This window comes from Eucyclogobius newberryi, unplaced genomic scaffold (genome assembly GCF_026437365.1).
Source record: "Eucyclogobius newberryi isolate DKJ021-1_F unplaced genomic scaffold, fEucNew1.0.hap1 SCAF_1, whole genome shotgun sequence".
Classification (NCBI taxonomy): Eukaryota; Metazoa; Chordata; class Actinopteri; order Gobiiformes; family Gobiidae; genus Eucyclogobius; species Eucyclogobius newberryi.
In genome coordinates, this window is record NW_027315723.1 from 42,368,289 (window position 1) to 42,394,769 (window position 26,481).

A 26,481-nucleotide genomic window follows, 5' to 3' on the forward strand; every position below is an offset into this window, starting at 1 on the left:
TATTCAAACCCTTTTTGCTGGGCAAGTAGGACCTGTAAATCTACACAATATATAGTTTAAATTTTGAGTCTATCATATTAGGTTTTGGATTTATAGCTGTTTTTGTGTCTATTGCTTCAAAAGCATTTTCAGATAATTTGTGTGTTCTGAAGAAACTACAAGAGATATCTAAGCCATACTTTCTGTGCAAGAGGGGCTTGTACATCTGCACAACATGTCTTTTAAAGTTTGAACCTATCTTATTGCATTTTTGAGTTATAGCAGTTTTTACGTTTTTATTGCTCCAAAAGCCTTTTCAGCCCATGAACAGTTGTTTGTGAGTTTCGAAAAAAGTGCAAGATCTATTCGAACCCTTTTTGCTGGGCAAGTAGGACTTGTAAATCAACACAATATATAGTTTAAAGTTTGAGTCTATCATATTAGGTTTTGGATTTATAGCTGTTTTTGTGTCTATTGCTTCAAAAGCATTTTCAGATAATTTGTGTGTTCTGAAGAAACTACAATAGATATCTAAGCCATACTTTCTGTGCAAGAGGGGCTTGTACATCTGCACAACATGTCTTTTAAAGTTTGAACCTATCTTATTGCATTTTTGAGTTATAGCAGTTTTTACGTTTTTATTGCTCCAAAAGCCTTTTCAGCCCATGAACAGTTGTTTGTGAGTTTCGAAAAAAGTGCAAGAGCTATTCGAACCCTTTTTGCTGGGCAAGTAGGACATGTAAATCTACACAATATATAATTTAAATTTTGAGTCTATCATATTAGGTTTTGGATTTATAGCTGTTTTTGTGTCTATTGCTTCAAAAGCATTTTCAGATAATTTGTGTGTTCTGAAGAAACTACAAGAGATATCTAAGCCATACTTTCTGTGCAAAAGGGGCTTGTACATCTGCACAACATGTCTTTTAAAGTTTGAACCTATCTTATTGCATTTTTGAGTTATAGCAGTTTTTAGGTTTTTATTGCTCCAAAAGCCTTTTCAGCCCATGAACAGTTGTTTGTGAGTTTCAAAAAAAGTGCAAGAGCTATTCAAACCCTTTTTGCTGGGCAAGTAGGACCTGTAAATCTACACAATATATAGTTCAAATTTTGAGTCTATCATATTAGGTTTTGGATTTATTGCTGCTTTTGTGTCTATTGCTTCAAAATCATTTTCAGATAATTTGTGTGTTCTGAAGAAACTACAAGAGATATCTAAGCCATACTTTCTGTGCAAGAGGGGCTTGTACATCTGCACAACATGTCTTTTAAAGTTTGAACCTATCTTATTGCATTTTTGAGTTATAGCAGTTTTTAGGTTTTTATTGCTCCAAAAGCCTTTTCAGCCCATGAACAGTTGTTTGTGAGTTTCGAAAAAAGTGCAAGATCTATTCGAACCCTTTTTGCTGGGCAAGTAGGACTTGTAAATCTACACAATATATAGTTTAAATTTTGAGTCTATCATATTAGGTTTTGGATTTATAGCTGTTTTTGTGTCTATTGCTTCAAAAGCATTTTCAGATAATTTGTGTGTTCTGAAGAAACTACAAGAGATATCTAAGCCATACTTTCTGTGCAAGAGGGGCTTGTACATCTGCACAACATGTCTTTTAAAGTTTGAACCTATCTTATTGCATTTTTGAGTTATAGCAGTTTTTACGTTTTTATTGCTCCAAAAGCCTTTTCAGCCCATGAACAGTTGTTTGTGAGTTTCGAAAAAAGTGCAAGATCTATTCGAACCCTTTGTGCTGGGCAAGTAGGACTTGTAAATCTACACAATATATAGTTTAAATTTTGAGTCTATCATATTAGGTTTTGGATTTATAGCTGTTTTTGTGTCTATTGCTTCAAAAGCATTTTCAGATAATTTGTGTATTCTGAAGAAACTACAAGAGATATCTAATCCATACTTTCTGTGCAAGAGGGGCTTGTACATCTGCACAACATGTCTTTTAAAGTTTGAACCTATCTTATTGCATTTTTGAGTTATAGCAGTTTTTAGGTTTTTATTGCTCCAAAAGCCTTTTCAGCCCATGAACAGTTGTTTGTGAGTTTCGAAAAAAGTGCAAGATCTATTCGAACCCTTTTTGCTGGGCAAGTAGGACCTGTAAATCTACACAATATATAGTTTAAATTTTGAGTCTATCATATTAGGTTTTGGATTTATAGCTGTTTTTGTGTCTATTGCTTCAAAAGCATTTTCAGATAATTTGTGTGTTCTGAAGAAACTACAAGAGATATCTAAGCCATACTTTCTGTGCAAGAGGGGCTTGTACATCTGCACAACATGTCTTTTAAAGTTTGAACCTATCTTATTGCATTTTTGAGTTATAGCAGTTTTTACGTTTTTATTGCTCCAAAAGCCTTTTCAGCCCATGAACAGTTGTTTGTGAGTTTCGAAAAAAGTGCAAGATCTATTCGAACCCTTTTTGCTGGGCAAGTAGGAATTGTAAATCTACACAATATATAGTTTAAATTTTGAGTCTATCATATTAGGTTTTGGATTTATAGCTGTTTTTGTGTCTATTGCTTCAAAAGCATTTTCAGATAATTTGTGTGTTCTGAAGAAACTACAAGAGATATCTAAGCCATACTTTCTGTGCAAGAGGGGCTTGTACATCTGCACAACATGTCTTTTAAAGTTTGAACCTATCTTATTGCATTTTTGAGTTATAGCAGTTTTTACCTTTTTTATTGCTCCAAAAGCCTTTTCAGCCCATGAACAGTTGTTTGTGAGTTTCGAAAAAAGTGCAAGAGCTATTCGAACCCTTTTTGCTGGGCAAGTAGGACATGTAAATCTACACAATATATAATTTAAATTTTGAGTCTATCATATTAGGTTTTGGATTTATAGCTGTTTTTGTGTCTATTGCTTCAAAAGCATTTTCAGATAATTTGTGTGTTCTGAAGAAACTACAAGAGATATCTAAGCCATACTTTCTGTGCAAAAGGGGCTTGTACATCTGCACAACATGTCTTTTAAAGTTTGAACCTATCTTATTGCATTTTTGAGTTATAGCAGTTTTTACGTTTTTATTGCTCCAAAAGCCTTTTCAGCCCATGAACAGTTGTTTGTGAGTTTCAAAAAAAGTGCAAGAGCTATTCAAACCCTTTTTGCTGGGCAAGTAGGACCTGTAAATCTACACAATATATAGTTTAAATTTTGAGTCTATCATATTAGGTTTTGGATTTATAGCTGTTTTTGTGTCTATTGCTTCAAAAGCATTTTCAGATAATTTGTGTGTTCTGAAGAAACTACAAGAGATATCTAAGCCATACTTTCTGTGCAAAAGGGGCTTGTACATCTGCACAACATGTCTTTTAAAGTTTGAACCTATCTTATTGCATTTTTGAGTTATAGCAGTTTTTAGGTTTTTATTGCTCCAAAAGCCTTTTCAGCCCATGAACAGTTGTTTGTGAGTTTCAAAAAAAGTGCAAGAGCTATTCAAACCCTTTTTGCTGGGCAAGTAGGACCTGTAAATCTACACAATATATAGTTTAAATTTTGAGTCTATCAAATTAGGTTTTGGATTTATAGCTGTTTTTGTGTCTATTGCTTCAAAAGCATTTTCAGATAATTTGTGTGTTCTGAAGAAACTACAAGAGATATCTAAGCCATACTTTCTGTGCAAGAGGGGCTTGTACATCTGCACAACATGTCTTTTAAAGTTTGAACCTATCTTATTGCATTTTTGAGTTATAGCAGTTTTTAGGTTTTTATTGCTCCAAAAGCCTTTTCAGCCCATGAACAGTTGTTTGTGAGTTTCGAAAAAAGTGCAAGATCTATTCGAACCCTTTTTGCTGGGCAAGTAGGACTTGTAAATCAACACAATATATAGTTTAAAGTTTGAGTCTATCATATTAGGTTTTGGATTTATAGCTGTTTTTGTGTCTATTGCTTCAAAAGCATTTTCAGATAATTTGTGTGTTCTGAAGAAACTACAAGAGATATCTAAGCCATACTTTCTGTGCAAGAGGGGCTTGTACATCTGCACAACATGTCTTTTAAAGTTTGAACCTATCTTATTGCATTTTTGAGTTATAGCAGTTTTTACGTTTTTATTGCTCCAAAAGCCTTTTCAGCCCATGAACAGTTGTTTGTGAGTTTCGAAAAAAGTGCAAGAGCTATTCGAACCCTTTTTGCTGGGCAAGTAGGACATGTAAATCTACACAATATATAATTTAAATTTTGAGTCTATCATATTAGGTTTTGGATTTATAGCTGTTTTTGTGTCTATTGCTTCAAAAGCATTTTCAGATAATTTGTGTGTTCTGAAGAAACTACAAGAGATATCTAAGCCATACTTTCTGTGCAAAAGGGGCTTGTACATCTGCACAACATGTCTTTTAAAGTTTGAACCTATCTTATTGCATTTTTGAGTTATAGCAGTTTTTAGGTTTTTATTGCTCCAAAAGCCTTTTCAGCCCATGAACAGTTGTTTGTGAGTTTCGAAAAAAGTGCAAGAGCTATTCGAACCCTTTTTGCTGGGCAAGTAGGACCTGTAAATCTACACAATATATAGTTTAAATTTTGAGTCTATCATATTAGGTTTTGGATTTATAGCTGTTTTTGTGTCTATTGCTTCAAAAGCATTTTCAGATAATTTGTGTGTTCTGAAGAAACTACAAGAGATATCTAAGCCATACTTTCTGTGCAAGAGGGGCTTGTACATCTGCACAACATGTCTTTTAAAGTTTGAACCTATCTTATTGCATTTTTGAGTTATAGCAGTTTTTAGGTTTTTATTGCTCCAAAAGCCTTTTCAGCCCATGAACAGTTGTTTGTGAGTTTCGAAAAAAGTGCAAGATCTATTCGAACCCTTTTTGCTGGGCAAGTAGGACTTGTAAATCTACACAATATATAGTTTAAATTTTGAGTCTATCATATTAGGTTTTGGATTTATAGCTGTTTTTGTGTCTATTGCTTCAAAAGCATTTTCAGATAATTTGTGTGTTCTGAAGAAACTACAAGAGATATCTAAGCCATACTTTCTGTGCAAGAGGGGCTTGTACATCTGCACAGCATGTCTTTTAAAGTTTGAACCTATCTTATTGCATTTTTGAGTTATAGCAGTTTTTAGGTTTTTATTGCTCCAAAAGCCTTTTCAGCCCATGAACAGTTGTTTGTGAGTTTCGAAAAAAGTGCAAGATCTATTCGAACCCTTTTTGCTGGGCAAGTAGGACTTGTAAATCTACACAATATATAGTTTAAATTTTGAGTCTATCATATTAGGTTTTGGATTTATAGCTGTTTTTGTGTCTATTGCTTCAAAAGCATTTTCAGATAATTTGTGTGTTCTGAAGAAACTACAAGAGATATCTAAGCCATACTTTCTGTGCAAGAGGGGCTTGTACATCTGCACAACATGTCTTTTAAAGTTTGAACCTATCTTATTGCATTTTTGAGTTATAGCAGTTTTTACGTTTTTATTGCTCCAAAAGCCTTTTCAGCCCATGAACAGTTGTTTGTGAGTTTCGAAAAAAGTGCAAGATCTATTCGAACCCTTTGTGCTGGGCAAGTAGGACTTGTAAATCTACACAATATATAGTTTAAAGTTTGAGTCTATCATATTAGGTTTTGGATTTATAGCTGTTTTTGTGTCTATTGCTTCAAAAGCATTTTCAGATAATTTGTGTATTCTGAAAAAACTACAAGAGATATCTAATCCATACTTTCTGTGCAAGAGGGGCTTGTACATCTGCACAACATGTCTTTTAAAGTTTGAACCTATCTTATTGCATTTTTGAGTTATAGCAGTTTTTAGGTTTTTATTGCTCCAAAAGCCTTTTCAGCCCATGAACAGTTGTTTGTGAGTTTCGAAAAAAGTGCAAGAGCTATTCGAACCCTTTTTGCTGGGCAAGTAGGACCTGTAAATCTACACAATATATAGTTTAAATTTTGAGTCTATCATATTAGGTTTTGGATTTATAGCTGTTTTTGTGTCTATTGCTTCAAAAGCATTTTCAGATAATTTGTGTGTTCTGAAGAAACTACAAGAGATATCTAAGCCATACTTTCTGTGCAAGAGGGGCTTGTACATCTGCACAACATGTCTTTTAAAGTTTGAACCTATCTTATTGCATTTTTGAGTTATAGCAGTTTTTACGTTTTCATTGCTCCAAAAGCCTTTTCAGCCCATGAACAGTTGTTTGTGAGTTTCGAAAAAAGTGCAAGATCTATTCGAACCCTTTTTGCTGGGCAAGTAGGACTTGTAAATCTACACAATATATAGTTTAAATTTTGAGTCTATCATATTAGGTTTTGGATTTATAGCTGTTTTTGTGTCTATTGCTTCAAAAGCATTTTCAGATAATTTGTGTGTTCTGAAGAAACTACAAGAGATATCTAAGCCATACTTTCTGTGCAAGAGGGGCTTGTACATCTGCACAACATGTCTTTTAAAGTTTGAACCTATCTTATTGCATTTTTGAGTTATAGCAGTTTTTAGGTTTTTATTGCTCCAAAAGCCTTTTCAGCCCATGAACAGTTGTTTGTGAGTTTCGAAAAAAGTGCAAGAGCTATTCGAACCCTTTTTGCTGGGCAAGTAGGACATGTAAATCTACACAATATATAATTTAAATTTTGAGTCTATCATATTAGGTTTTGGATTTATAGCTGTTTTTGTGTCTATTGCTTCAAAAGCATTTTCAGATAATTTGTGTGTTCTGAAGAAACTACAAGAGATATCTAAGCCATACTTTCTGTGCAAAAGGGGCTTGTACATCTGCACAACATGTCTTTTAAAGTTTGAACCTATCTTATTGCATTTTTGAGTTATAGCAGTTTTTAGGTTTTTATTGCTCCAAAAGCCTTTTCAGCCCATGAACAGTTGTTTGTGAGTTTCAAAAAAAGTGCAAGAGCTATTCAAACCCTTTTTGCTGGGCAAGTAGGACCTGTAAATCTACACAATATATAGTTTAAATTTTGAGTCTATCATATTAGGTTTTGGATTTATAGCTGTTTTTGTGTCTATTGCTTCAAAAGCATTTTCAGATAATTTGTGTGTTCTGAAGAAACTACAAGAGATATCTAAGCCATACTTTCTGTGCAAGAGGGGCTTGTACATCTGCACAACATGTCTTTTAAAGTTTGAACCTATCTTATTGCATTTTTGAGTTATAGCAGTTTTTACGTTTTTATTGCTCCAAAAGCCTTTTCAGCCCATGAACAGTTGTTTGTGAGTTTCGAAAAAAGTGCAAGATCTATTCGAACCCTTTTTGCTGGGCAAGTAGGACTTGTAAATCAACACAATATATAGTTTAAAGTTTGAGTCTATCATATTAGGTTTTGGATTTATAACTGTTTTTGTGTCTATTGCTTCAAAAGCATTTTCAGATAATTTGTGTGTTCTGAAGAAACTACAAGAGATATCTAAGCCATACTTTCTGTGCAAGAGGGGCTTGTACATCTGCACAACATGTCTTTTAAAGTTTGAACCTATCTTATTGCATTTTTGAGTTATAGCAGTTTTTACGTTTTTATTGCTCCAAAAGCCTTTTCAGCCCATGAACAGTTGTTTGTGAGTTTCGAAAAAAGTGCAAGAGCTATTCGAACCCTTTTTGCTGGGCAAGTAGGACATGTAAATCTACACAATATATAATTTAAATTTTGAGTCTATCATATTAGGTTTTGGATTTATAGCTGTTTTTGTGTCTATTGCTTCAAAAGCATTTTCAGATAATTTGTGTGTTCTGAAGAAACTACAAGAGATATCTAAGCCATACTTTCTGTGCAAAAGGGGCTTGTACATCTGCACAACATGTCTTTTAAAGTTTGAACCTATCTTATTGCATTTTTGAGTTATAGCAGTTTTTAGGTTTTTATTGCTCCAAAAGCCTTTTCAGCCCATGAACAGTTGTTTGTGAGTTTCGAAAAAAGTGCAAGAGCTATTCGAACCCTTTTTGCTGGGCAAGTAGGACCTGTAAATCTACACAATATATAGTTTAAATTTTGAGTCTATCATATTAGGTTTTGGATTTATAGCTGTTTTTGTGTCTATTGCTTCAAAAGCATTTTCAGATAATTTGTGTGTTCTGAAGAAACTACAAGAGATATCTAAGCCATACTTTCTGTGCAAGAGGGGCTTGTACATCTGCACAACATGTCTTTTAAAGTTTGAACCTATCTTATTGCATTTTTGAGTTATAGCAGTTTTTAGGTTTTTATTGCTCCAAAAGCCTTTTCAGCCCATGAACAGTTGTTTGTGAGTTTCGAAAAAAGTGCAAGAGCTATTCGAACCCTTTTTGCTGGGCAAGTAGGACATGTAAATCTACACAATATATAATTTAAATTTTGAGTCTATCATATTAGGTTTTGGATTTATAGCTGTTTTTGTGTCTATTGCTTCAAAAGCATTTTCAGATAATTTGTGTGTTCTGAAGAAACTACAAGAGATATCTAAGCCATACTTTCTGTGCAAGAGGGGCTTGTACATCTGCACAACATGTCTTTTAAAGTTTGAACCTATCTTATTGCATTTTTGAGTTATAGCAGTTTTTAGGTTTTTATTGCTCCAAAAGCCTTTTCAGCCCATGAACAGTTGTTTGTGAGTTTCGAAAAAAGTGCAAGATCTATTCGAACCCTTTTTGCTGGGCAAGTAGGACTTGTAAATCTACACAATATATAGTTTAAATTTTGAGTCTATCATATTAGGTTTTGGATTTATAGCTGTTTTTGTGTCTATTGCTTCAAAAGCATTTTCAGATAATTTGTGTGTTCTGAAGAAACTACAAGAGATATCTAAGCCATACTTTCTGTGCAAGAGGGGCTTGTACATCTGCACAACATGTCTTTTAAAGTTTGAACCTATCTTATTGCATTTTTGAGTTATAGCAGTTTTTACGTTTTTATTGCTCCAAAAGCCTTTTCAGCCCATGAACAGTTGTTTGTGAGTTTCGAAAAAAGTGCAAGAGCTATTCGAACCCTTTTTGCTGGGCAAGTAGGACATGTAAATCTACACAATATATAATTTAAATTTTGAGTCTATCATATTAGGTTTTGGATTTATCGCTGTTTTTGTGTCTATTGCTTCAAAAGCATTTTCAGATAATTTGTGTGTTCTGAAGAAACTACAAGAGATATCTAAGCCATACTTTCTGTGCAAAAGGGGCTTGTACATCTGCACAACATGTCTTTTAAAGTTTGAACCTATCTTATTGCATTTTTGAGTTATAGCAGTTTTTAGGTTTTTATTGCTCCAAAAGCCTTTTCAGCCCATGAACAGTTGTTTGTGAGTTTCAAAAAAAGTGCAAGAGCTATTCAAACCCTTTTTGCTGGGCAAGTAGGACCTGTAAATCTACACAATATATAGTTTAAATTTTGAGTCTATCATATTAGGTTTTGGATTTATAGCTGTTTTTGTGTCTATTGCTTCAAAAGCATTTTCAGATAATTTGTGTGTTCTGAAGAAACTACAAGAGATATCTAAGCCATACTTTCTGTGCAAGAGGGGCTTGTACATCTGCACAACATGTCTTTTAAAGTTTGAACCTATCTTATTGCATTTTTGAGTTATAGCAGTTTTTACGTTTTTATTGCTCCAAAAGCCTTTTCAGCCCATGAACAGTTGTTTGTGAGTTTCGAAAAAAGTGCAAGATCTATTCGAACCCTTTTTGCTGGGCAAGTAGGACTTGTAAATCAACACAATATATAGTTTAAAGTTTGAGTCTATCATATTAGGTTTTGGATTTATAGCTGTTTTTGTGTCTATTGCTTCAAAAGCATTTTCAGATAATTTGTGTGTTCTGAAGAAACTACAAGAGATATCTAAGCCATACTTTCTGTGCAAGAGGGGCTTGTACATCTGCACAACATGTCTTTTAAAGTTTGAACCTATCTTATTGCATTTTTGAGGTATAGCAGTTTTTACGTTTTTATTGCTCCAAAAGCCTTTTCAGCCCATGAACAGTTGTTTGTGAGTTTCAAAAAAAGTGCAAGAGCTATTCAAACCCTTTTTGCTGGGCAAGTAGGACCTGTAAATCTACACAATATATAGTTTAAATTTTGAGTCTATCATATTAGGTTTTGGATTTATAGCTGTTTTTGTGTCTATTGCTTCAAAAGCATTTTCAGATAATTTGTGTGTTCTGAAGAAACTACAAGAGATATCTAAGCCATACTTTCTGTGCAAGAGGGGCTTGTACATCTGCACAACATGTCTTTTAAAGTTTGAACCTATCTTATTGCATTTTTGAGTTATAGCAGTTTTTACGTTTTTATTGCTCCAAAAGCCTTTTCAGCCCATGAACAGTTGTTTGTGAGTTTCGAAAAAAGTGCAAGATCTATTCGAACCCTTTTTGCTGGGCAAGTAGGACTTGTAAATCAACACAATATATAGTTTAAAGTTTGAGTCTATCATATTAGGTTTTGGATTTATAGCTGTTTTTGTGTCTATTGCTTCAAAAGCATTTTCAGATAATTTGTGTGTTCTGAAGAAACTAAAAGAGATATCTAAGCCATACTTTCTGTGCAAGAGGGGCTTGTACATCTGCACAACATGTCTTTTAAAGTTTGAACCTATCTTATTGCATTTTTGAGTTATAGCAGTTTTTAGGTTTTTATTGCTCCAAAAGCCTTTTCAGCCCATGAACAGTTGTTTGTGAGTTTCGAAAAAAGTGCAAGATCTATTCGAACCCTTTTTGCTGGGCAAGTAGGACTTGTAAATCTACACAATATATAGTTTAAATTTTGAGTCTATCATATTAGGTTTTGGATTTATAGCTGTTTTTGTGTCTATTGCTTCAAAAGCATTTTCAGATAATTTGTGTGTTCTGAAGAAACTACAAGAGATATCTAAGCCATACTTTCTGTGCAAGAGGGGCTTGTACATCTGCACAACATGTCTTTTAAAGTTTGAACCTATCTTATTGCATTTTTGAGTTATAGCAGTTTTTACGTTTTTATTGCTCCAAAAGCCTTTTCAGCCCATGAACAGTTGTTTGTGAGTTTCGAAAAAAGTGCAAGAGCTATTCGAACCCTTTTTGCTGGGCAAGTAGGACATGTAAATCTACACAATATATAATTTAAATTTTGAGTCTATCATATTAGGTTTTGGATTTATCGCTGTTTTTGTGTCTATTGCTTCAAAAGCATTTTCAGATAATTTGTGTGTTCTGAAGAAACTACAAGAGATATCTAAGCCATACTTTCTGTGCAAAAGGGGCTTGTACATCTGCACAACATGTCTTTTAAAGTTTGAACCTATCTTATTGCATTTTTGAGTTATAGCAGTTTTTAGGTTTTTATTGCTCCAAAAGCCTTTTCAGCCCATGAACAGTTGTTTGTGAGTTTCAAAAAAAGTGCAAGAGCTATTCAAACCCTTTTTGCTGGGCAAGTAGGACCTGTAAATCTACACAATATATAGTTTAAATTTTGAGTCTATCATATTAGGTTTTGGATTTATAGCTGTTTTTGTGTCTATTGCTTCAAAAGCATTTTCAGATAATTTGTGTGTTCTGAAGAAACTACAAGAGATATCTAAGCCATACTTTCTGTGCAAGAGGGGCTTGTACATCTGCACAACATGTCTTTTAAAGTTTGAACCTATCTTATTGCATTTTTGAGTTATAGCAGTTTTTACGTTTTTATTGCTCCAAAAGCCTTTTCAGCCCATGAACAGTTGTTTGTGAGTTTCGAAAAAAGTGCAAGATCTATTCGAACCCTTTTTGCTGGGCAAGTAGGACTTGTAAATCAACACAATATATAGTTTAAAGTTTGAGTCTATCATATTAGGTTTTGGATTTATAGCTGTTTTTGTGTCTATTGCTTCAAAAGCATTTTCAGATAATTTGTGTGTTCTGAAGAAACTACAAGAGATATCTAAGCCATACTTTCTGTGCAAGAGGGGCTTGTACATCTGCACAACATGTCTTTTAAAGTTTGAACCTATCTTATTGCATTTTTGAGGTATAGCAGTTTTTACGTTTTTATTGCTCCAAAAGCCTTTTCAGCCCATGAACAGTTGTTTGTGAGTTTCAAAAAAAGTGCAAGAGCTATTCAAACCCTTTTTGCTGGGCAAGTAGGACCTGTAAATCTACACAATATATAGTTTAAATTTTGAGTCTATCATATTAGGTTTTGGATTTATAGCTGTTTTTGTGTCTATTGCTTCAAAAGCATTTTCAGATAATTTGTGTGTTCTGAAGAAACTACAAGAGATATCTAAGCCATACTTTCTGTGCAAGAGGGGCTTGTACATCTGCACAACATGTCTTTTAAAGTTTGAACCTATCTTATTGCATTTTTGAGTTATAGCAGTTTTTACGTTTTTATTGCTCCAAAAGCCTTTTCAGCCCATGAACAGTTGTTTGTGAGTTTCGAAAAAAGTGCAAGATCTATTCGAACCCTTTTTGCTGGGCAAGTAGGACTTGTAAATCAACACAATATATAGTTTAAAGTTTGAGTCTATCATATTAGGTTTTGGATTTATAGCTGTTTTTGTGTCTATTGCTACAAAAGCATTTACAGATAATTTGTGTGTTCTGAAGAAACTAAAAGAGATATCTAAGCCATACTTTCTGTGCAAGAGGGGCTTGTACATCTGCACAACATGTCTTTTAAAGTTTGAACCTATCTTATTGCATTTTTGAGGTATAGCAGTTTTTACGTTTTTATTGCTCCAAAAGCCTTTTCAGCCCATGAACAGTTGTTTGTGAGTTTCGAAAAAAGTGCAAGAGCTATTCGAACCCTTTTTGCTGGGCAAGTAGGACATGTAAATCTACACAATATATAATTTAAATTTTGAGTCTATCATATTAGGTTTTGGATTTATAGCTGTTTTTGTGTCTATTGCTTCAAAAGCATTTTCAGATAATTTGTGTGTTCTGAAGAAACTACAAGAGATATCTAAGCCATACTTTCTGTGCAAAAGGGGCTTGTACATCTGCACAACATGTCTTTTAAAGTTTGAACCTATCTTATTGCATTTTTGAGTTATAGCAGTTTTTACGTTTTTATTGCTCCAAAAGCCTTTTCAGCCCATGAACAGTTGTTTGTGAGTTTCAAAAAAAGTGCAAGAGCTATTCAAACCCTTTTTGCTGGGCAAGTAGGACCTGTAAATCTACACAATATATAGTTTAAATTTTGAGTCTATCATATTAGGTTTTGGATTTATTGCTGCTTTTGTGTCTATTGCTTCAAAATCATTTTCAGATAATTTGTGTGTTCTGAAGAAACTACAAGAGATATCTAAGCCATACTTTCTGTGCAAGAGGGGCTTGTACATCTGCACAACATGTCTTTTAAAGTTTGAACCTATCTTATTGCATTTTTGAGTTATAGCAGTTTTTAGGTTTTTATTGCTCCAAAAGCCTTTTCAGCCCATGAACAGTTGTTTGTAAGTTTCGAAAAAAGTGCAAGAGCTATTCGAACCCTTTTTGGTGGGCAAGTAGGACCTGTAAATCTACACAATATATAGTTTAAATTTTGAGTCTATCATATTAGGTTTTGGATTTATAGCTGTTTTTGTGTCTATTGCTTCAAAAGCATTTTCAGATAATTTGTGTGTTCTGAAGAAACTACAAGAGATATCTAAGCCATACTTTCTGTGCAAGAGGGGCTTGTACATCTGCACAACATGTCTTTTAAAGTTTGAACCTATCTTATTGCATTTTTGAGTTATAGCAGTTTTTAGGTTTTTATTGCTCCAAAAGCCTTTTCAGCCCATGAACAGTTGTTTGTGAGTTTCGAAAAAAGTGCAAGATCTATTCGAACCCTTTTTGCTGGGCAAGTAGGACTTGTAAAATCAACACAATATATAGTTTAAAGTTTGAGTCTATCATATTAGGTTTTGGATTTATAGCTGTTTTTGTGTCTATTGCTTCAAAAGCATTTTCAGATAATTTGAGTGTTCTGAAGAAACTACAAGAGATATCTAAGCCATACTTTCTGTGCAAGAGGGGCTTGTACATCTGCACAACATGTCTTTTAAAGTTTGAACCTATCTTATTGCATTTTTGAGTTATAGCAGTTTTTACGTTTTTATTGCTCCAAAAGCCTTTTCAGCCCATGAACAGTTGTTTGTGAGTTTCAAAAAAAGTGCAAGAGCTATTCAAACCCTTTTTGCTGGGCAAGTAGGACTTGTAAATCTACACAATATATAGTTTAAATTTTGAGTCTATCATATTAGGTTTTGGATTTATAGCTGTTTTTGTGTCTATTGCTTCAAAAGCATTTTCAGATAATTTGTGTGTTCTGAAGAAACTACAAGAGATATCTAAGCCATACTTTCTGTGCAAGAGGGGCTTGTACATCTGCACAACATGTCTTTTAAAGTTTGAACCTATCTTATTGCATTTTTGAGTTATAGCAGTTTTTAGGTTTTTATTGCTCCAAAAGCCTTTTCAGCCCATGAACAGTTGTTTGTAAGTTTCGAAAAAAGTGCAAGAGCTATTCGAACCCTTTTTGGTGGGCAAGTAGGACCTGTAAATCTACACAATATATAGTTTAAATTTTGAGTCTATCATATTAGGTTTTGGATTTATAGCTGTTTTTGTGTCTATTGCTTCAAAAGCATTTTCAGATAATTTGTGTGTTCTGAAGAAACTACAAGAGATATCTAAGCCATACTTTCTGTGCAAGAGGGGCTTGTACATCTGCACAACATGTCTTTTAAAGTTTGAACCTATCTTATTGCATTTTTGAGTTATAGCAGTTTTTACGTTTTTATTGCTCCAAAAGCCTTTTCAGCCCATGAACAGTTGTTTGTGAGTTTCGAAAAAAGTGCAAGATCTATTCGAACCCTTTTTGCTGGGCAAGTAGGACTTGTAAATCTACACAATATATAGTTTAAATTTTGAGTCTATCATATTAGGTTTTGGATTTATAGCTGTTTTTGTGTCTATTGCTTCAAAAGCATTTTCAGATAATTTGTGTGTTCTGAAGAAACTACAAGAGATATCTAAGCCATACTTTCTGTGCAAGAGGGGCTTGTACATCTGCACAACATGTCTTTTAAAGTTTGAACCTATCTTATTGCATTTTTGAGTTATAGCAGTTTTTACGTTTTTATTGCTCCAAAAGCCTTTTCAGCCAATGAACAGTTGTTTGTGAGTTTCGAAAAAAGTGCAAGATCTATTCGAACCCTTTGTGCTGGGCAAGTAGGACTTGTAAATCTACACAATATATAGTTTAAAGTTTGAGTCTATCATATTAGGTTTTGGATTTATAGCTGTTTTTGTGTCTATTGCTTCAAAAGCATTTTCAGATAATTTGTGTATTCTGAAGAAACTACAAGAGATATCTAAGCCATTCTTTCTGTGCAAGAGGGGCTTGTACATCTGCACAACATGTCTTTTAAAGTTTGAACCTATCTTATTGCATTTTTGAGTTATAGCAGTTTTTAGGTTTTTATTGCTCCAAAAGCCTTTTCAGCCCATGAACAGTTGTTTGTGAGTTTCGAAAAAAGTGCAAGAGCTATTCGAACCCTTTTTGCTGGGCAAGTAGGACCTGTAAATCTACACAATATATAGTTTAAATTTTGAGTCTATCATATTAGGTTTTGGATTTATAGCTGTTTTTGTGTCTATTGCTTCAAAAGCATTTTCAGATAATTTGTGTGTTCTGAAGAAACTACAAGAGATATCTAAGCCATACTTTCTGTGCAAGAGGGGCTTGTACATCTGCACAACATGTCTTTTAAAGTTTGAACCTATCTTATTGCATTTTTGAGTTATAGCAGTTTTTAGGTTTTTATTGCTCCAAAAGCCTTTTCAGCCCATGAACAGTTGTTTGTGAGTTTCGAAAAAAGTGCAAGATCTATTCGAACCCTTTTTGCTGGGCAAGTAGGACTTGTAAATCTACACAATATATAGTTTAAATTTTGAGTCTATCATATTAGGTTTTGGATTTATAGCTGTTTTTGTGTCTATTGCTTCAAAAGCATTTTCAGATAATTTGTGTGTTCTGAAGAAACTACAAGAGATATCTAAGCCATACTTTCTGTGCAAGAGGGGCTTGTACATCTGCACAACATGTCTTTTAAAGTTTGAACCTATCTTATTGCATTTTTGAGTTATAGCAGTTTTTACGTTTTTATTGCTCCAAAAGCCTTTTCAGCCCATGAACAGTTGTTTGTGAGTTTTGAAAAAAGTGCAAGATCTATTCGAACCCTTTTTGCTGGGCAAGTAGGACTTGTAAATCAACACAATATATAGTTTAAAGTTTGAGTCTATCATATTAGGTTTTGGATTTATAGCTGTTTTTGTGTCTATTGCTTCAAAAGCATTTTCAGATAATTTGTGTGTTCTGAAGAAACTACAAGAGATATCTAAGCCATACTTTCTGTGCAAGAGGGGCTTGTACATCTGCACAACATGTCTTTTAAAGTTTGAACCTATCTTATTGCATTTTTGAGTTATAGCAGTTTTTACGTTTTTATTGCTCCAAAAGCCTTTTCAGCCCATGAACAGTTGTTTGTGAGTTTCGAAAAAAGTGCAAGAGCTATTCGAACCCTTTTTGCTGGGCAAGTAGGACATGTAAATCTACACAATATATAATTTAAATTTTGAGTCTATCATATTAGGTTTTGGATTTATAGCTGTTTTTGTGTCTATTGCTTCAAAAGCATTTTCAGATAATTTGTGTGTTCTGAAGAAACTACAAGAGATATCTAAGCCATACTTTCTGTGCAAAAGGGGCTTGTACATCTGCACAACATGTCTTTTAAAGTTTGAACCTATCTTATTGCATTTTTGAGTTATAGCAGTTTTTAGGTTTTTATTGCTCCAAAAGCCTTTTCAGCCGATGAACAGTTGTTTGTGAGTTTCAAAAAAAGTGCAAGAGCTATTCAAACCCTTTTTGCTGGGCAAGTAGGACCTGTAAATCTACACAATATATAGTTTAAATTTTGAGTCTATCATATTAGGTTTTGGATTTATAGCTGTTTTTGTGTCTATTGCTTCAAAAGCATTTTCAGATAATTTGTGTGTTCTGAAGAAACTACAAGAGATATCTAAGCCATACTTTCTGTGCAAGAGGGGCTTGTACATCTGCACAACATGTCTTTTAAAGTTTGAACCTATCTTATTGCATTTTTGAGTTATAGCAGTTTTTACGTTTTTATTGCTCCAAAAGCCTTTTCAGCCCATGAACAGTTGTTTGTGAGTTTCGAAAAAAGTGCAAGATCTATTCGAACCCTTTTTGCTGGGCAAGTAGGACTTGTAAATCAACACAATATATAGTTTAAAGTTTGAGTCTATCATATTAGGTTTTGGATTTATAGCTGTTTTTGTGTCTATTGCTTCAAAAGCATTTTCAGATAATTTGTGTGTTCTGAAGAAACTACAAGAGATATCTAAGCCATACTTTCTGTGCAAGAGGGGCTTGTACATCTGCACAACATGTCTTTTAAAGTTTGAACCTATCTTATTGCATTTTTGAGTTATAGCAGTTTTTACGTTTTTATTGCTCCAAAAGCCTTTTCAGCCCATGAACAGTTGTTTGTGAGTTTCGAAAAAAGTGCAAGAGCTATTCGAACCCTTTTTGCTGGGCAAGTAGGACATGTAAATCTACACAATATATAATTTAAATTTTGAGTCTATCATATTAGGTTTTGGATTTATAGCTGTTTTTGTGTCTATTGCTTCAAAAGCATTTTCAGATAATTTGTGTGTTCTGAAGAAACTACAAGAGATATCTAAGCCATACTTTCTGTGCAAGAGGGGCTTGTACATCTGCACAACATGTCTTTTAAAGTTTGAACCTATCTTATTGCATTTTTGAGTTATAGCAGTTTTTAGGTTTTTATTGCTCCAAAAGCCTTTTCAGCCCATGAACAGTTGTTTGTGAGTTTCAAAAAAAGTGCAAGAGCTATTCAAACCCTTTTTGCTGGGCAAGTAGGACCTGTAAATCTACACAATATATAGTTTAAATTTTGAGTCTATCATATTAGGTTTTGGATTTATTGCTGCTTTTGTGTCTATTGCTTCAAAATCATTTTCAGATAATTTGTGTGTTCTGAAGAAACTACAAGAGATATCTAAGCCATACTTTCTGTGCAAGAGGGGCTTGTACATCTGCACAACATGTCTTTTAAAGTTTGAACCTATCTTATTGCATTTTTGAGTTATAGCAGTTTTTACGTTTTTATTGCTCCAAAAGCCTTTTCAGCCCATGAACAGTTGTTTGTGAGTTTCGAAAAAAGTGCAAGAGCTATTCGAACCCTTTTTGCTGGGCAAGTAGGACATGTAAATCTACACAATATATAATTTAAATTTTGAGTCTATCATATTAGGTTTTGGATTTATAGCTGTTTTTGTGTCTATTGCTTCAAAAGCATTTTCAGATAATTTGTGTGTTCTGAAGAAACTACAAGAGATATCTAAGCCATACTTTCTGTGCAAAAGGGGCTTGTACATCTGCACAACATGTCTTTTAAAGTTTGAACCTATCTTATTGCATTTTTGAGTTATAGCAGTTTTTAGGTTTTTATTGCTCCAAAAGCCTTTTCAGCCCATGAACAGTTGTTTGTGAGTTTCAAAAAAAGTGCAAGAGCTATTCAAACCCTTTTTGCTGGGCAAGTAGGACCTGTAAATCTACACAATATATAGTTTAAATTTTGAGTCTATCATATTAGGTTTTGGATTTATTGCTGCTTTTGTGTCTATTGCTTCAAAATCATTTTCAGATAATTTGTGTGTTCTGAAGAAACTACAAGAGATATCTAAGCCATACTTTCTGTGCAAGAGGGGCTTGTACATCTGCACAACATGTCTTTTAAAGTTTGAACCTATCTTATTGCATTTTTGAGTTATAGCAGTTTTTAGGTTTTTATTGCTCCAAAAGCCTTTTCAGCCCATGAACAGTTGTTTGTAAGTTTCGAAAAAAGTGCAAGAGCTATTCGAACCCTTTTTGGTGGGCAAGTAGGACCTGTAAATCTACACAATATATAGTTTAAATTTTGAGTCTATCATATTAGGTTTTGGATTTATAGCTGTTTTTGTGTCTATTGCTTCAAAAGCATTTTCAGATAATTTGTGTGTTCTGAAGAAACTACAAGAGATATCTAAGCCATACTTTCTGTGCAAGAGGGGCTTGTACATCTGCACAACATGTCTTTTAAAGTTTGAACCTATCTTATTGCATTTTTGAGTTATAGCAGTTTTTACGTTTTTATTGCTCCAAAAGCCTTTTCAGCCCATGAACAGTTGTTTGTGAGTTTCAAAAAAAGTGCAAGAGCTATTCAAACCCTTTTTGCTGGGCAAGTAGGACCTGTAAATTTACACAATATATAGTTTAAATTTTGAGTCTATCATATTAGGTTTTGGATTTATTGCTGCTTTTGTGTCTATTGCTTCAAAATCATTTTCAGATAATTTGTGTGTTCTGAAGAAACTACAAGAGATATCTAAGCCATACTTTCTGTGCAAGAGGGGCTTGTACATCTGCACAACATGTCTTTTAAAGTTTGAACCTATCTTATTGCATTTTTGAGTTATAGCAGTTTTTAGGTTTTTATTGCTCCAAAAGCCTTTTCAGCCCATGAACAGTTGTTTGTAAGTTTCGAAAAAAGTGCAAGAGCTGTTCGAACCCTTTTTGGTGGGCAAGTAGGACCTGTAAATCTACACAATATATAGTTTAAATTTTGAGTCTATCATATTAGGTTTTGGATTTATAGCTGTTTTTGTGTCTATTGCTTCAAAAGCATTTTCAGATAATTTGTGTGTTCTGAAGAAACTACAAGAGATATCTAAGCCATACTTTCTGTGCAAGAGGGGCTTGTACATCTGCACAACATGTCTTTTAAAGTTTGAACCTATCTTATTGCATTTTTGAGTTATAGCAGTTTTTACGTTTTTATTGCTCCAAAAGCCTTTTCAGCCCATGAACAGTTGTTTGTGAGTTTCGAAAAAAGTGCAAGAGCTATTCGAACCCTTTTTGCTGGGCAAGTAGGACATGTAAATCTACACAATATATAATTTAAATTTTGAGTCTATCATATTAGGTTTTGGATTTATAGCTGTTTTTGTGTCTATTGCTTCAAAAGCATTTTCAGATAATTTGTGTGTTCTGAAGAAACTACAAGAGATATCTAAGCCATACTTTCTGTGCAAAAGGGGCTTGTACATCTGCACAACATGTCTTTTAAAGTTTGAACCTATCTTATTGCATTTTTGAGTTATAGCAGTTTTTACGTTTTTATTGCTCCAAAAGCCTTTTCAGCCCATGAACAGTTGTTTGTGAGTTTCAAAAAAAGTGCAAGAGCTATTCAAACCCTTTTTGCTGGGCAAGTAGGACCTGTAAATCTACACAATATATATTTCAAATTTTGAGTCTATCATATTAGGTTTTGGATTTATAGCTGTTTTTGTGTCTATTGCTTCAAAAGCATTTTCAGATAATTTGTGTGTTCTGAAGAAACTACAAGAGATATCTAAGCCATACTTTCTGTGCAAGAGGGGCTTGTACATCTGCACAACATGTCTTTTAAAGTTTGAACCTATCTTATTGCATTTTTGAGTTATAGCAGTTTTTAGGTTTTTATTGCTCCAAAAGCCTTTTCAGCCCATGAACAGTTGTTTGTGAGTTTCGAAAAAAGTGCAAGATCTATTCGAACCCTTTTTGCTGGGCAAGTAGGACTTGTAAATCTACACAATATATAGTTTAAATTTTGAGTCTATCATATTAGGTTTTGGATTTATAGCTGTTTTTGTGTCTATTGCTTCAAAAGCATTTTCAGATAATTTGTGTGTTCTGAAGAAACTACAAGAGATATCTAAGCCATACTTTCTGTGCAAGAGGGGCTTGTACATCTGCACAACATGTCTTTTAAAGTTTGAACCTATCTTATTGCATTTTTGAGTTATAGCAGTTTTTACGTTTTTATTGCTCCAAAAGCCTTTTCAGCCTATGAACAGTTGTTTGTGAGTTTCGAAAAAAGTGCAAGAGCTATTCGAACCCTTTTTGCTGGGCAAGTAGGACATGTAAATCTACACAATATATAATTTAAATTTTGAGTCTATCATATTAGGTTTTGGATTTATAGCTGTTTTTGTGTCTATTGCTTCAAAAGCATTTCCAGATAATTTGTGTGTTCTGAAGAAACTACAAGAGATATCTAAGCCATACTTTCTGTGCAAAAGGGGCTTGTACATCTGCACAACATGTCTTTTAAAGTTTGAACCTATCTTATTGCATTTTTGAGTTATAGCAGTTTTTAGGTTTTTATTGCTCCAAAAGCCTTTTCAGCCCATGAACAGTTGTTTGTGAGTTTCAAAAAAAGTGCAAGAGCTATTCAAACCCTTTTTGCTGGGCAAGTAGGACTTGTAAATCTACACAATATATAGTTTAAATTTTGAGTCTATCATATTAGGTTTTGGATTTATAGCTGTTTTTGTGTCTATTGCTTCAAAAGCATTTTCAGATAATTTGTGTGTTCTGAAGAAACTACAAGAGATATCTAAGCCATACTTTCTGTGCAAGAGGGGCTTGTACATCTGCACAACATGTCTTTTAAAGTTTGAACCTATCTTATTGCATTTTTGAGTTATAGCAGTTTTTAGGTTTTTATTGCTCCAAAAGCCTTTTCAGCCCATGAACAGTTGTTTGTAAGTTTCGAAAAAAGTGCAAGAGCTATTCGAACCCTTTTTGGTGGGCAAGTAGGACCTGTAAATCTACACAATATATAGTTTAAATTTTGAGTCTATCATATTAGGTTTTGGATTTATAGCTGTTTTTGTGTCTATTGCTTCAAAAGCATTTTCAGATAATTTGTGTGTTCTGAAGAAACTACAAGAGATATCTAAGCCATACTTTCTGTGCAAGAGGGGCTTGTACATCTGCACAACATGTCTTTTAAAGTTTGAACCTATCTTATTGCATTTTTGAGTTATAGCAGTTTTTACGTTTTTATTGCTCCAAAAGCCTTTTCAGCCCATGAACAGTTGTTTGTGAGTTTCGAAAAAAGTGCAAGATCTATTCGAACCCTTTTTGCTGGGCAAGTAGGACTTGTAAATCTACACAATATGTAGTTTAAATTTTGAGTCTATCATATTAGGTTTTGGATTTATAGCTGTTTTTGTGTCTATTACTTCAAAAGCATTTTCAGATAATTTGTGTGTTCTGAAGAAACTACAAGAGATATCTAAGCCATACTTTCTGTGCAAGAGGGGCTTGTACATCTGCACAACATGTCTTTTAAAGTTTGAACCTATCTTATTGCATTTTTGAGTTATAGCAGTTTTTACGTTTTTATTGCTCCAAAAGCCTTTTCAGCCCATGAACAGTTGTTTGTGAGTTTCGAAAAAAGTGCAAGATCTATTCGAACCCTTTGTGCTGGGCAAGTAGGACTTGTAAATCTACACAATATATAGTTTAAAGTTTGAGTCTATCATATTAGGTTTTGGATTTATAGCTGTTTTTGTGTCTATTGCTTCAAAAGCATTTTCAGATAATTTGTGTATTCTGAAGAAACTACAAGAGATATCTAATCCATACTTTCTGTGCAAGAGGGGCTTGTACATCTGCACAACATGTCTTTTAAAGTTTGAACCTATCTTATTGCATTTTTGAGTTATAGCAGTTTTTAGGTTTTTATTGCTCCAAAAGCCTTTTCAGCCCATGAACAGTTGTTTGTGAGTTTCGAAAAAAGTGCAAGAGCTATTCGAACCCTTTTTGCTGGGCAAGTAGGACCTGTAAATCTACACAATATATAGTTTAAATTTTGAGTCTATCATATTAGGTTTTGGATTTATAGCTGTTTTTGTGTCTATTGCTTCAAAAGCATTTTCAGATAATTTGTGTGTTCTGAAGAAACTACAAGAGATATCTAAGCCATACTTTCTGTGCAAGAGGGGCTTGTACATCTGCACAACATGTCTTTTAAAGTTTGAACCTATCTTATTGCATTTTTGAGTTATAGCAGTTTTTAGGTTTTTATTGCTCCAAAAGCCTTTTCAGCCCATGAACAGTTGTTTGTGAGTTTCGAAAAAAGTGCAAGATCTATTCGAACCCTTTTTGCTGGGCAAGTAGGACTTGTAAATCTACACAATATATAGTTTAAATTTTGAGTCTATCATATTAGGTTTTGGATTTATAGCTGTTTTTGTGTCTATTGCTTCAAAAGCATTTTCAGATAATTTGTGTGTTCTGAAGAAACTACAAGAGATATCTAAGCCATACTTTCTGTGCAAGAGGGGCTTGTACATCTGCACAACATGTCTTTTAAAGTTTGAACCTATCTTATTGCATTTTTGAGTTATAGCAGTTTTTACGTTTTTATTGCTCCAAAAGCCTTTTCAGCCCATGAACAGTTGTTTGTGAGTTTCGAAAAAAGTGCAAGATCTATTCGAACCCTTTTTGCTGGGCAAGTAGGACTTGTAAATCTACACAATATATAGTTTAAATTTTGAGTCTATCATATTAGGTTTTGGATTTATAGCTGTTTTTGTGTCTATTGCTTCAAAAGCATTTTCAGATAATTTGTGTGTTCTGAAGAAACTACAAGAGATATCTAAGCCATACTTTCTGTGCAAGAGGGGCTTGTACATCTGCACAACATGTCTTTTAAAGTTTGAACCTATCTTATTGCATTTTTGAGTTATAGCAGTTTTTACGTTTTTATTGCTCCAAAAGCCTTTTCAGCCCATGAACAGTTGTTTGTGAGTTTCGAAAAAAGTGCAAGAGCTATTCGAACCCTTTTTGCTGGGCAAGTAGGACATGTAAATCTACACAATATATAATTTAAATTTTGAGTCTATCATATTAGGTTTTGGATTTATAGCTGTTTTTGTGTCTATTGCTTCAAAAGCATTTTCAGATAATTTGTGTGTTCTGAAGAAACTACAAGAGATATCTAAGCCATACTTTCTGTGCAAAAGGGGCTTGTACATCTGCACAACATGTCTTTTAAAGTTTGAACCTATCTTATTGCATTTTTGAGTTATAGCAGTTTTTAGGTTTTTATTGCTCCAAAAGCCTTTTCAGCCCATGAACAGTTGTTTGTGAGTTTCAAAAAAAGTGCAAGAGCTATTCAAACCCTTTTTGCTGGGCAAGTAGGACCTGTAAATCTACACAATATATAGTTTAAATTTTGAGTCTATCATATTAGGTTTTGGATTTATAGCTGTTTTTGTGTCTATTGCTTCAAAAGCATTTTCAGATAATTTGTGTGTTCTGAAGAAACTACAAGAGATATCTAAGCCATACTTTCTGTGCAAGAGGGGCTTGTACATCTGCACAACATGTCTTTTAAAGTTTGAACCTATCTTATTGCATTTTTGAGTTATAGCAGTTTTTACGTTTTTATTGCTCCAAAAGCCTTTTCAGCCCATGAACAGTTGTTTGTGAGTTTCGAAAAAAGTGCAAGATCTATTCGAACCCTTTTTGCTGGCCAAGTAGGACTTGTAAATCAACACAATATATAGTTTAAAGTTTGAGTCTATCATATTAGGTTTTGGATTTATAGCTGTTTTTGTGTCTATTGCTTCAAAAGCATTTTCAGATAATTTGTGTGTTCTGAAGAAACTACAAGAGATATCTAAGCCATACTTTCTGTGCAAGAGGGGCTTGTACATCTGCACAACATGTCTTTTAAAGTTTGAACCTATCTTATTGCATTTTTGAGTTATAGCAGTTTTTACGTTTTTATTGCTCCAAAAGCCTTTTCAGCCCATGAACAGTTGTTTGTGAGTTTCGAAAAAAGTGCAAGAGCTATTCGAACCCTTTTTGCTGGGCAAGTAGGACATGTAAATCTACACAATATATAATTTAAATTTTGAGTCTATCATATTAGGTTTTGGATTTATAGCTGTTTTTGTGTCTATTGCTTCAAAAGCATTTTCAGATAATTTGTGTGTTCTGAAGAAACTACAAGAGATATCTAAGCCATACTTTCTGTGCAAAAGGGGCTTGTACATCTGCACAACATGTCTTTTAAAGTTTGAACCTATCTTATTGCATTTTTGAGTTATAGCAGTTTTTAGGTTTTTATTGCTCCAAAAGCCTTTTCAGCCCATGAACAGTTGTTTGTGAGTTTCGAAAAAAGTGCAAGAGCTATTCGAACCCTTTTTGCTGGGCAAGTAGGACCTGTAAATCTACACAATATATAGTTTAAATTTTGAGTCTATCATATTAGGTTTTGGATTTATAGCTGTTTTTGTGTCTATTGCTTCAAAAGCATTTTCAGATAATTTGTGTGTTCTGAAGAAACTACAAGAGATATCTAAGCCATACTTTCTGTGCAAGAGGGGCTTGTACATCTGCACAACATGTCTTTTAAAGTTTGAACCTATCTTATTGCATTTTTGAGTTATAGCAGTTTTTAGGTTTTTATTGCTCCAAAAGCCTTTTCAGCCCATGAACAGTTGTTTGTGAGTTTCGAAAAAAGTGCAAGATCTATTCGAACCCTTTTTGCTGGGCAAGTAGGACTTGTAAATCTACACAATATATAGTTTAAATTTTGAGTCTATCATATTAGGTTTTGGATTTATAGCTGTTTTTGTGTCTATTGCTTCAAAAGCATTTTCAGATAATTTGTGTGTTCTGAAGAAACTACAAGAGATATCTAAGCCATACTTTCTGTGCAAGAGGGGCTTGTACATCTGCACAACATGTCTTTTAAAGTTTGAACCTATCTTATTGCATTTTTGAGTTATAGCAGTTTTTACGTTTTTATTGCTCCAAAAGCCTTTTCAGCCCATGAACAGTTGTTTGTGAGTTTCGAAAAAAGTGCAAGATCTATTCGAACCCTTTGTGCTGGGCAAGTAGGACTTGTAAATCTACACAATATATAGTTTAAAGTTTGAGTCTATCATATTAGGTTTTGGATTTATAGCTGTTTTTGTGTCTATTGCTTCAAAAGCATTTTCAGATAATTTGTGTATTCTGAAGAAACTACAAGAGATATCTAATCCATACTTTCTGTGCAAGAGGGGCTTGTACATCTGCACAACATGTCTTTTAAAGTTTGAACCTATCTTATTGCATTTTTGAGTTATAGCAGTTTTTAGGTTTTTATTGCTCCAAAAGCCTTTTCAGCCCATGAACAGTTGTTTGTGAGTTTCGAAAAAAGTGCAAGAGCTATTCGAACCCTTTTTGCTGGGCAAGTAGGACCTGTAAATCTACACAATATATAGTTTAAATTTTGAGTCTATCATATTAGGTTTTGGATTTATAGCTGTTTTTGTGTCTATTGCTTCAAAAGCATTTTCAGATAATTTGTGTGTTCTGAAGAAACTACAAGAGATATCTAAGCCATACTTTCTGTGCAAGAGGGGCTTGTACATCTGCACAACATGTCTTTTAAAGTTTGAACCTATCTTATTGCATTTTTGAGTTATAGCAGTTTTTACGTTTTTATTGCTCCAAAAGCCTTTTCAGCCCATGAACAGTTGTTTGTGAGTTTCGAAAAAAGTGCAAGATCTATTCGAACCCTTTTTGCTGGGCAAGTAGGACTTGTAAATCTACACAATATATAGTTTAAATTTTGAGTCTATCATATTAGGTTTTGGATTTATAGCTGTTTTTGTGTCTATTGCTTCAAAAGCATTTTCAGATAATTTGTGTGT